Source organism: Budorcas taxicolor, chromosome X (genome assembly GCF_023091745.1).
Source record: "Budorcas taxicolor isolate Tak-1 chromosome X, Takin1.1, whole genome shotgun sequence".
NCBI classification, from domain to species: Eukaryota; Metazoa; Chordata; class Mammalia; order Artiodactyla; family Bovidae; genus Budorcas; species Budorcas taxicolor.
The window spans coordinates 45,427,172-45,437,711 of NC_068935.1; positions in this window are offsets into that span (position 1 = coordinate 45,427,172).

Below are 10,540 nucleotides of genomic sequence, written 5' to 3' on the forward strand. Positions count from 1 at the left end.
TTGCTTCTGTGTGAGCCAGCTGTGACTTCAGTGCATCTGCTTACCTTTCTGAAATCCAGTGTCCTTGTTGATGGGGATAATAAAAACACCTGCCGTATAGGGTTGTTGTGAGGACCAAACAAATGATATAAACTTAAGACATTTTAGAGAGCAACAGGGTATTTTAGATTATTGCTGTCCACACCACTCAACTCTCAACTAATAGAAGCAGAAGATATTAAGAAGAGGTAGCAAGAATACACAGAAGAACTATACAAAAAAGATCTTAATGACCCAGATAAGCATGATGGTGTGATCACTCACCTAGAGCCAGACATCCTGGAGCCCAAAGTCAAGTGGGCCATAGGAAGCATCACAATGAACAAAGCCAGTGGAGGTGATGGAATTCCAGCTGAGCTGGATGCTAAAAGATGGTGCTGTTAAAGTGCTGCACTCAATATGTCTGCAAATTCGGAAAACTCAGCAGTGGCCATAGGACTGGAAAAGGTCAGTTTTCATTCCAATCCCATTGAAGGGAAATGCCAAAGAACACTCAAACTTCCGCACAATTGCACTCAGTTCTGGCTCAGATGGTAAAGCGTCTGCCTGCAATGCGGGAGACCTGGGTTCAATTCCTGGGTCAGGAAGATCCCCTGGAGAAGGAAATGGCAATCCACTCCAGCACTCTTGCCTGGAAAATCCCATGGATGGAGGAGCCTGATAGGATACAGTCCACGGGGTCGCAAAGAGTCGGACACGACTTCACTGAGCGACTTCACTTTCCCATGCTAGCAAGGTCATGTGCAAAATTCTCCAAGCTAGGCTTCAACAGTACGTGAACCAAGAACTTCCAGATGTGCAATGAATTTAGAAAGGGCAGAGGAACCAGAGATCAAATTGCCAACATCAGTTGGATCATCAAAAAAGCAAGAGAATTCCAGAAAAACATCTACTTCCGCTTCATTGACCATGCCAAAGCCTTTGACTGTGTGGATCACAACAAACTGTGGGAAATTCTTAAAGACATGGGAATAACAGACCACCTGACTTGCCTCCTGAGAAACCTGTATGCAGGTCAGGAAGCAACAGTTAGAACCGGACATGAAAAACTGACTGGTTCCAAATTGGGAAAGGAGTACATCAAGGCTGTATATTGTCACCCTAATTATTTAACTTATATGCAGAGTGTGTGTGCTAAGTGCTAAGTCGCTTCAGCTGTGTCCGCCTCTTCACAACCCCTCGGACTGCACCCCGCCAGGCTCCTTTATCCATGGGATTCTCCAGGCAGGAATACTGGAGTGGGTTGCTATTTTCTTCCCCATGAAATCTTCCCAATTCAGGGATTGAACCCGAGTCTCTTTTGTCTCCTGCGTTGGCAGGTGCGTTCTTTACCACTAGCACCACCTGGGAAGCCAAGAGTGCATCATGAGAAATGTTGGACTGGATAAAGTACAAGCTGGAATCAAGATTGCTGGGAGAAATATCAATAACCTCAGATATGCAGATGACACCACCCTTATGGCAGAAAGTGAAGAGGAAATAAAGAGCCTCTTGGAGAAGGTGAAAGAGGAGAGTGAAAAAGCTGGCTTAAAATTCAACATTCAAAAAACGAAGATCATGGCATCTGGTCCCATCACTTCATGGGAAATAGATGGGGAAACAGTGGAAACAGTGGCTGACTTTATTTTCTTGTGCTCCAAAATCACTGCAGATGGTGAGTGCAGCCATGAAATTAAAAGACACTTGCTCCTTGAAAGAAAAGCTATGACCACTGACAAAGGTCCCTCTAGTCAAAGCTATGGTTTTTCCAGTAGTCATGTATGCATGTGAGAATTGGACCATAAAGAAAGCTGAGCACAAAAGAATTTATGCTATTGAACTGTGGTGCTGGAGAAGACTCTTGAGAGTCCCTTGGACAGCAAAGAAATCAAACCAGTCAATCCTAAAGGAAATCTACCCTGAATAATTATTGGAAAGACTGATGCTGAAGCTCCAATACTTTGGCCACCTGATGTGAAGAGGTGACTCATTGGAAAAGACCTTGATGCTGGAAAAGATTGAGGGCAAGAGGAGAAGAGGATGACAGAGGACCAGACGGTTGGATGGCATCACTGATTCAATGGACATGAGTTTGAGCAAGCTCTGGGAGATGGTGAAGGACAGACAAGGAAGCACAGTGTGCTGCAGTCCATGGGGTGGGAAAGAGTTGGACACGACTGAGTGACTGAACTGATTGAAGCGACTTTCACTTCACTTCACTTCAAATGATAAAAGAATTCAAAAGTTCAAGGCAAAATTACAATAGTCTTGTATAGAGAACCCAGGTCTCCCACATTGCAGGCAGATGCTTTACCCTCTGAGCCACCAGGGAAGCCCCAAGAATGGTCTAGAGACCATGCCATGTATAACCAATTGCCAGGTGAATAAGATTGATAGTAACTGTTTGGATTTATTAGAAGGAGACAACAAGGTGGCCCAGAATGGTCTGGGAGGGCTTCCTGGAAGAAGAGGGATTTGAGCTGATAAGATATAAATTGGAGAAGATGCACTCCAAAGGTTGCAGGTTCTGGCTTTGTTTGAGAGAACTCAGCCTTAGTGAGCTCCTTTTGTCATAAAAGCCTTCAGTCTTTGTTTAGGAGGCAACTTCAGAGTGTGATGCTAATCAATCTGTTTGGTGATGTAAATTGGGTTTAAACAAACTACTCTCCAATAGAGTTAGACAATTTCCCTTTTTCTAAAGCTGGATTAAGCTTGGATTCCCTGCCCCCCTGCAGATAGGTGTGGTTTTTTTTTGCCCTGAGATTTTTCTCACAATAGACTTGGAATTGAGATTAGTTTGAAGCAAAGGAGGTGTGCAGGTTTGATTTTTCTTTAGCCTTAAATTGGAGGAGAGGCTGTGACGAGCTGAGCCTGGGGCTGGCTTAGTGCTAGCTAGACTAGGTGAAAGGTGGCCTCGCTTGGTCTCACTAGAGACATGTCTGTGCCAGCCTATGGGAAATGGACGGTGGTCTCCTTATCATCTATCTGGGTTATGGTATCTGGAGATACCATGAACTAGGATTTCCCCAGAGAAATGGAGAATCTCAGCATCAACCACTCCGGGGTGGGAAAGTGGGCCAATGGTCTTAGATGGCAGAAAAGGAGGAGTTGCTCCTTTGGCTGGAGCATATGAGAGCTGGACCGTATAGAAGGCTGAACACTGAAGAATTGACGCTTTTCAACTGTGGTGTTGAAGACTCTTGAGAATCCCTTGGACTGCAAGGAGATCAAACCAGTCCATCCTAAAGGAAATCAACCCTGAATATTCATTGGAAGGACTGATGCTGAAGCTGAAGTTCCAATATTTTGGCCACCTGATGCAAAGAGCTGACTTACTGGAAAAGACCCTGATGCTGGGAAAGACTGAAGGCAGGAGGAGAAGAGGGTGACACAGGATGAGATGGTTGGATGGCATCACCGACTCAATGGACATGAATTTGAGCATACTCCGGGAGATAATGAAGGACAGACAGGGAAGCCTGGGTGTGCTGGAATTCATGGGGTCGGACACAACTTAGCGACTGAACAACAGCAACAATGACAACAAGGGGAGCTGGATCTGAAATCTTAGGCATGGGAATTCCTAAAGATTTCTGTTGGTGTGGATTTTTAGCTGGCACCTGCTATGAAGATACTGCCAGTAAGTGGCTAGAAATTGGATGTGGATTGTAAGTTATAAACTACTAGCTCGAAGCAACTACCTCAGTCATTTCTATGTCACCCTTCAAGCATTCAGTCAAGTTCTGTTAAAAATTACAGCCTCTAAATAAGTTCATTTGTGCCTTTTTTTAGACTTCACATATAAGCGATATTATATGATGTTTGTCTTTCTTTGACTTACTTCACAAAACAGAAATAGAATCACAGCTGTAGAAAACAAACTTATGGTTATCGGGGTCGGGGAAAGGGAGGAGGAGAGATAAATTGGGAGACTGGGCTTGACATATACACACTACCATATATAAAATAGATAAATAATAAGGACCTATGGTATAGCATAAGGAACTCTACTCAATACTGTGTAATGACCTATATAGGAAAAAAAATCTAAAAAAGAATGAATATATGTGTTATGGTCAGTCTCTCAGTCATGTCTGACACTTCTGCTACCCCATGGTACCCACCAGGCTCCTCTGTCCATGGGATTCTCCAGGCAAGAATACTGGAGTGGGTTGCCATGCCCTCCTCCAGGGGATCTTCCCCACCCAGGGATCGAACCCAGGTCTCTAATGTCTCCTGCATTGGCAGGTGGTTTCTTTAGCACAGAGCCACCTGGGAAGGCTGTAAATATAACTGATTTAGTTTATTGTATACCTGAAGTAACATAACATCTTAAATCAATTATACTCCAATATATATATATATATATTTTTAAATTACAGCCTGAACTGAAGGAACTGGAGACAGCAGAGCACTCTCCTTGAGGCAGGAGTTGGGTTGCCATCTGAAACGGGCTCTCCCAAAGTTTCTCAGTGTCAGACATCCTGATTCAGTAGGTTTGGGGTGGGGTTCTGGAATCCATATTTTTAGCAAATTCAGATGATTGTGATGCCCAGTGAGGTTTGGGATTCACTTCTCTAGAATGAAAATAGGATATACTGCCCTTCCTTGGTGGGTTTTTCTATGAAGTGTTAGAATACATTTAACTCAATGCAGAGAACTTGTGAGTGTCATGTACAAGATAGCAGAGTTTTATATGTTAGATTTGGAATCACTTTGACATTTTACAGCAAGAACAGGTTCACAGTGTAGTAAACCCCCTAAAACAGTAAAGTGTTCAACTGAAAGTTGCTCAGTCATGTCCGACTCTTTGCGACCCCATGGACTATAGGCCATGGAATTCTCCAGGCCAGAATACTGGAGTGGGTAGCCATTTCCTCCTGCAGGGGATCTTCCCAACCCAGGGATCGAACCCAGGTCTCCTGCATTACAGGCAGATTCTTTAGCAGCTGAACCACCAAGGAAGCCCAGTAAACACAGTAAAGATGAAACAAAAATAGAGGTGGGAAATCCTGCTCTGACCACCTCCCTCACAGGGCTGCCAGAACCAAATGAAGCAGGGATGGGAGAGGGGAAAGTCTTCACCAGCACAAACTGTCATGCAAATCTCAAGTGCTCTTAAGTGATGAGCATTACTTTTTAATCCAAAGAGGATCCATAAAAGTGGGTTTTAAAAAATAACAATAAAAGCAGCAAAAAGCAAAGTTATGAGAAAATACATTTGCGTAACTTAAATCTCATATTACTCTAAAGGGGATGAGGATCCTTTGATTAGGAAAATAATCACTCTCTGTTTCTCCTTTGTAAAGGTATAGAATTATTTATGGTATTTCCCTTGAGCAAGACCCATGTGACATAGTGTGTCCTAGAGATTCCAAAAATAATTCTATGAAAATCGTTTGAGAAAATCTGACACCTATTTAAAAATGTTTGAAAACTTCTAATGTTATATCTGCCACTAGCATGCCACATATTTCAGACCATCGTCTCTTTTATTCTTGACATGCTGTCACAGGAAGTTAACCTGATTTATATGATTTGAAAGTGTGTCTTTTACTGTTGAAGAATACGCAGTCACCTTTTGCCTCCTATAAGGATAGAGTATTTCCTACCATTGGAGCCTCTCTGTGGCCTTTCACACCACTAGGTTTACTTGACCTTGGCTCTGGTGCATTGAAACCCTAAGTGTGAACACTTCTCTTTCCCAGGAGCTTTAACTTCAAAGCCTCTGACAACCATTTGCATGGTAAGACTGTGAAGCACTAAGAAACAAACACTCATAAACTGACCATCCTTTTACCACACTTGCATGCAATGCATTTGTCCATTCATTCCTAGCAGCACTGTCCTGTGCCACTCTTTGTGGAGAAAGCATTTCTTTGATTGTTTTACTTCCCCAATTCTCCCCTTGTGAGAACTGCAGTAGGGAACTCTCTTTTTGGCTTAGCAGATGGGCACAAAGAAACTCTGTCTGAGGTGCGAGCTGACCTTTCTTGAAACTTGAGAGCAACTCCTACTTGGATTTGAACTTTGAAGACCCAGAGATAGGAAGTTTCCATATAAGGATCAAAACACATCAGAACAGGACCCATTAATTTGGGCTGGCAACCTTGGAAGGTAGGGTTACTTTGCTCAACAACTCATAATGGTGTATCCTGAGCCCTGTAAAACCACCTCACAAATGCCTACAGGCTGGTCCCGATGATAACTGGGGAGAAAGAACGTGAAGATAAATCAGTGCACCCTGTCTCCACCACTGGGAAAGCAAATCCAAGCACGTCCTAGTGAATAGCATTCCACAGCTAATGTATGTGAGAGATTGTTAGGTGCACAACAGTGTGGTGATTGCAAGAAATATATAATGGTAGGAGTATCTGCAGGGGGTTGGTGCCTAGTGGACACGGTGGTATCCAGTGGAAGCAGCAGTGGTGCCCAGTGGGGCGCCTTGGTGCCCGCAGGGGTTGAGAGCAGGCAATGGAGAAAGGAATGGTGTGTGTCACCTGGAAGCAGACCTGGACAGCTGACCGGGGCTTGGTCATGAGGTGAGATGCTGTCCAGAGACTCCCAGGGACACCTGAAGGGCATTTCACAGGAGGCCAGGGGCCCACATGAGCAGATAGGAACAAAAGTCAGGGAAGTATAGATTTTTTGGAACCCTAGTATACCCACTGGATAAGGCAATGGCACCCCACTCCAGTACTCTTGTCTGAAAAATCCCATGGGCGGAGGAGCCTGGTGGGCTGCAGTCCATGAGGTAATGAAGAGTTGGACACGACTGAGCAACTTCACTTTCACTTTTCACTTTCATGCATTGGAGAAGGAAATGGCAACCCACTCCAGTGTTCTTGCCTGGAGAATCCCAGGGACGGGGAAGCCTGGTGGGCTGCCGTCTTTGGGGTCGCACAGAGTTGGACACGACTGAAGTGACTTAGCAGCAGCAGCAGCAGCAGCAGTGTACCCACGGGCTGGCAAAACCTAAGAAGATTCAGGTTACATTATTAATCAGCGTAAGAGACAATCGTTTCCACTCTTAGGGAGCTTCCACATAGCTTAGGGACTTACTGAAAAATGATGAGGAAGACATTGCTGGGGCCCATAAAAATAAGTGGGTTCTCACAATAATGCTGGTGGGTGCTAAAGAACCCGTAGGATGCAGAGCTGGGAGGGCAGGCAGGACCTTCCAGATAGAGGTCCTCGTGATCATGGAAGTTCAGCCCATCGTCTTCTGGCGTCCTGGAAATTACACCAGGCACTGTAGTCTGGGCCAGGCTGTGGGAGGGCACCGACTGCCCAGTCGTCCTCTGGAATTGGGACATGTTACAGTGGAAAGTGCTGAAGACTGGGCTGGCACCCTGCAGGGGATTAGGAAAGCTCTGTATAGGATAGAGGGAAGGTTTGTGGGCTGGGAAGAGAAACTGCAGGCTGAGAGAAACTGCAATAATTGAGGGGTGAGGTGATAAAGGCTTGGGCTACCAGGTAGAGAAAGTAGAAAGGAAAAGAGAGGAAGAGAAAATTGATAAAGTTGGCGAGACAGTTGACATGATTAGTTAGCATCAGTAGCCTGAAAACTGGCTCTGGACTGATTGCCAAGAAAGAGGTTAGTTAGGGACTTTCCAGGTGGTCCAGTGGTTAGGACTTGGCACTCTCTCTGCCCGAGCCTTGGTTCAAGCCGGGGAACTAAGGTCAGGGAACTAAGATCCCACAAGCCATGTAGTGCAGCCAAAACAACAGGTAACTCAGAGAGAATGGAGATTTGTGGCTCACCAACTTGGAGACAGGCTGACAGAAAAAGGGAGGAGCTCCTTGACTTATATTTTTGAGTAAGATTGATGACACATGTTTTTGATTCTCAGAACTGCTAAGTATAACTCAGCCTTCTCTTCTACCTCTGTTTTTTCTCCCCCTCCCCACCTTAACACCACAACTCTGGTCCTGGTTAAATTTCTGTAATTTATAAGCACATGTTGGTTTTTTGTTTGTTTGTTTTTAATAGAAATGGTACCATAATATACATATTGTCCTGCAAATTCCTTTGATTACCAATAAAATATGAATAGCTTTCAGTGTTATTGCATATAGATTTTCCTCAGTCTTTTTAACAGCTATGTAACAATCCACTTCATATCTGTACCATCATTTATTTTACCAATGCTCCATCGATACACATTTATGTTGTTTCCGAATATATATTCTTATGGCCAATGCTTCAATTACTATCACGTTCCTATCTTTGTGCAAGTGTCAAGGATAGATTCCTAGAAGAGAAATCACTGGGTCAAAGGATATGCACAATTTCATATCAGTTGATATATATTGCAAAATTGCTCTCCAGAATGTTTATCTGATTTTAATTCATCCATTAACAGGTTAATCAAGACCTCATCGTGGATGTCTGTGGCAATTTGTCAACCTGCTCTTCCTACAACTGCTATAAATACTAGTTTCCCCCATTGGAAGGGATTATATTAGTCAACAGAATTCTAATGAATGAAGGGTTTCTTAATTAAAATAACCAGAAAGTCATTACTTGTAAATATATAAACAAGTTGATTATAGCAAGAGGCTGAATACTTCTAATAAGCATGTGTGGATATTAAATTAACCATGGTTCACAAACCATCCATGGATGCATGGTTGATTGGAAATAACCACTTCACAATGTTTACCCGATTCCTTTTTGCCAACTGCCAAATGGTATTTCTGTTTGTTTGATTATTATGGCTTGACATAATTCATGATACTCTCAAACACATATATATGTCAAGTAAAAGTGTGAGTTTTTTTTTTAAGTGGATATTGAAGAAATTGAATACTTAATGGAGGATTAGGAAATTAGCTTTTCTTTCCTTTTTGATTCAGTAGATATTTGCTTAGCATGTACAATATGCTAGAAAGGTACCTTATTAGTTGCTTTAGAGAATACATAGATGAATAAAACCTAGTTCTCGCCCTCAAAGTGTTCATAGGAAACACAAAGGAACATAGGATGACTATAAAAATAAACATTAAGATGGCTGTAAAACCAAGGCAGAATAAGAAAAGTGCTTAAGGAAAAGCACAAAGAAACTACAGTGAAAATTCAAAAGAGAGTAAACACATCTGGTTAAGGGAAAAATAAGGAGAGGTTTCATATGGAGGAAATGGCATTTGAGTGGGGTGTTCAAGAATGGGTAAGGGTTTTATTTTTTATTTTTTCACTGAGATACTCACTTTTGGAGCCTCAAGGGTACCATGCTGTGGGAAGCCAAGGTCACATGGGGCATACTTGTTTAGGTGCTTCTGTTGACAGCCAAGTTGAGTGGCATTTTTCAATCAACCTAGCCCAGGCATCAGATGTGAGTGAAATTTTCAGTGGGGCAATTTCCAGTGAGTGAAGACATCCCTGGACATTTCTTTCACTGAGTCACTCAATCACCCCAGCCATTCAAGTCTTCCCAACCGAGGTCTTGTCATGGTGGAGTCGAAATAGGTCATGTCTGCTGTGCCTGTCTGCATTTCTGACTCACAGAATTCACGAACATGAATAAATGGTTGTTTCACACATACACACAAATTGGGTAGGATTCCACAAGTATGCTGGAGATATCCTAGCAAAGGAAAATGCGTGAACGGAGGCCCTGAGCTGGGGGAGTGTGACTGTCCACGTCACATGTGCATGCTCAGTCATGTCCGACTCTTGGCGACCCCGTGGACTGTATCCCGCCCGTCTCCTCCGTTCGTGGGATTTCCCAGGCAAGAATACTGGAGTGGGTTGCCATTTCCTTCTCCAGGGGATCTTCCCAACCCAGGGATCAAAGCTTCGTCTCCTGCATCTCCTGCATTGCAGGCAGATTCTTGACCACAGAGCCACCTGGCAAGCCCTGACTGTGTCCATGGAAAAATAAACAGTCAAGGTGGGGTGGTGTCCAGGATTTGAGCAGGGGAGTGGTAGGAGATCAGACTGGGTCTGAGAATGGAGAATGTGAAATGGCAAGCAAGTGTACCCTATTTGATAGGCAAGAGCTGGCCAGCAAAAGCTGAGCATCAGGCTGTTGTATTGAGCCAGAAAAAGAAATATATTCATAAATGTTTGGCAAAAATTAAATTTCATACTTTCTTCATCTTGCAAGTAATCTTTTAATTTGATGAGAAAGTTCCACCTGTCATTCATTTAACAATTGTTTGTTGAATGCATCTACCAATGTAAAAGTACTAAATGTATTTAAATTACCTTCAAAGTTTAAATAAGCTGTTTGTTTCTTCTCTCTTACATTAATTTGTGTGATGCCTACTGTGAAAATGATTTTCTGTCCTCCACGTAATTTTATGGAGAAAAAAGGAGTCATACCACTGAGATTGTGGGTAGTTTTCTGTCCATGACACAAGTGTAGCCTTTTTAGTAAAAATAAAAATACTATTGTGTTAAAATGAAAGATTTACTTTTTCAGTTCATTTTTAAAGTGGAATCAGATTTTTCACTATTGGGACTGAAACATGCAATTAAACTAAATTTCAAAAAGGGCTATGTGAAAACGCTTTGGAA